Genomic DNA, 2512 nt, shown 5'->3' with positions numbered 1-2512 from the left:
GTACGGCTTGGGTCGCAAACGTGGACTATTTCAAGTCGTGAGTGGCGCCGCTGTGATAGCGAAATGCCGTCTGGCACGACCTCATAGTCCAGTGCGCCTATACGCCGGATCATCTTGTACGGTCCAAAATAGCGACGCAAAAGCTTCTCGCTCAGTCCTCGTCGGCGTATAGGGGTCCAAACCGAAACACGCCCACAGGGCTGGTACTCGACGATGCGTCGTCGGAGGTTGTAGTGTCGGCTGCCGGTACGCTGCTGGCTCTTCATCCGTAGGCGGGCGACTTATCGGGCTTCTTCGTGGCGCTAGAGATAGGTAGTGACGTCAAGATTCTCTTCGTCGGTGACGTGCGGCAGCATGGCGTTGAGTGTCGTCGTCGGGTTCCTGCCGTAAACCAGCTTAAACGGCGTGATCTGTGTTGTTTCTTGCACCGCTGTGTTGTAAGCAAAGGTTACGTACGGCAGGACCGCTTCCCACGTCTTGTGCTCGACGTCGACGTACATTGCTAGCATGTCGGCGAGGGTCTTATTCAGGCGCTCCGTAAGACCATTCGTCTGTGGGTGGTAGGCAGTTGTCCTCCTGTGGCTTGTATGGCTGTACTGCAGAATGACTTGGGTGAGCTCTGCTGTAAAAGCTGCTCCTGCCGATACCGAAATCCACACTGACGCCAGTAGCCTAGCCCTCAGTGCCGTCCTAGTCCAGAGGAAAGACGGACTTGAACCGGTGATCTCTTACGCTAGCCGGTCGCTGTCAAGAGCGGAAGGCAATTATTCTACGACTGAAAAGGAATGCCTCGCCATCATTTGGGCTATAGCAAAATTCCGCCCTTACCTCTATGGCAGGCCATTCAAGGTCGTCAGCGACCACCACGCGTTGTGTTGGCTAACTTAATGAACCCTTAAGGACGGCTGGCGCGGTGGAGCCTCAGACTGCAAGAATATGACGTCACGGTAATATGCAAGTCCGGAAGAAAACACTCTGACGACAACTGCTTATCTCGCACCCCCATCGATCCCCCGCCGCAAGACGACGAGGACGACGACGCCTTCCTTGAAATAATAAGCGCGGAAAACTTCACTAAACAGCAACGAGCAGACCCGGAGCTAAAAGGCCTCGTCGAGTATTTGGAAGGGAACACCGACGTTGTCCCTAAGGCAGTTAAGCGTGGGTTGTCTTCGTTCACGCTACAAAACAACCTGGTCGCGAAGAAGAACTTCTCACCAGTCCGCGCCAGCTACCTTCTTGTTGTACCGTCAGCGCTGCGTCCAGAAATGCTGCACGCCCTACACGACGATCCAACTGCAAGGGCAATCCTTGCAGTCGGCGGCTAGCACGCTGGTCTTTTCGCGATCTCTCTCGTCGACTTCTATTTGCCAGTAGCCAGACTTGAGGTCCATCAACGTGAAGTATTTAGCGTTGCAGAGCCGATCCAATGCGTCGTCTATCCGTGGAAGGGGGTACACGTCCTTCTTCGTGATCTTCTGGAGTCGACAATATTCGACGCAGAAGCGTAGGGTTCCGTCCTTTTTCTTCACAAGTACTACAGGAGATGTCCACGGGCTTTTCGAAGGCTGGATGATGTCGTCGCGCAGCATTTCGTCGACTTGTTGCGTAATAGCTTCACGTTCTCGCGTCGAAACTCGGTAAGGGCTCTGGCGAAGTGGTCGAGCGCACTCTTCGGTTATTATGCGATGCTTTGCAACTGGTGTTGGTCGAATCCTCGATGACGTCGAAAAGCAGTCTTTGTATCGTCGGAGAAGACTTCTGATCTGTTGCTGCTTACTCATAGGAAGACTTGGATTGACGTCGAAATTTGTTCGTGGAATATGCTCATCGGGGGAGCTGCGGCAGAATCCGAGAGGACAAAGGCATTGCTGGTTTCCACAATTTCCTCGATGTACGCGATTGTCGTGCCCTTATTGATGTGCTTGAACTCTTGGCTGAAGTTGGTTAGCATAATTTCCGCTTTCCCTCCGTGTAGTCGAGCGATCCCTCTTGCGACGCAAATTTCACGGTAGAGCAGTACATGTTGGTCGCCGTCGATGACGCCTTCTACGTCAGCGGGTGTTTCGGTGCTGAGGGAAATAATAATGCTGGAGCGCGGTGGGATGCTCACTTGATCTTCGAGCACACTCAACGCGTGCTGACTACGAGAGCTCTCCGGCGGTATCCGGCGGTATATCTTTCCAGAAACTTCGGATACATGCCGGCGCATCCCGCGCAGTGCGATAACATTTGTTAGGCGGCGAAACGTGGTCACCCTACAAAGTATACGTGTCAATATGTCAAAATCTAGAATATGGAACGCAGCTAAATTTTCTAAATGAAATCTGCACAGAATTCTTTATTAAGATACCCGACAGGTGGTTGCTCATTGCATAGCTGCACTGGGAATCATTTCAGTAAAGCACAGAATGCAACGGACGCGTTTGCACCGCGCCGCCTCCGTTAGTGATGGGCCAGTAATTTTCAAGCTTCTCAGGCACAGCGGCACTTCAGGCATACGGACGTCTAA

Source organism: Dermacentor variabilis, chromosome 8 (genome assembly GCF_050947875.1).
Source record: "Dermacentor variabilis isolate Ectoservices chromosome 8, ASM5094787v1, whole genome shotgun sequence".
NCBI classification, from domain to species: domain Eukaryota; kingdom Metazoa; phylum Arthropoda; class Arachnida; order Ixodida; family Ixodidae; genus Dermacentor; species Dermacentor variabilis.
This window is presented reverse-complemented; position numbering follows the sequence as displayed.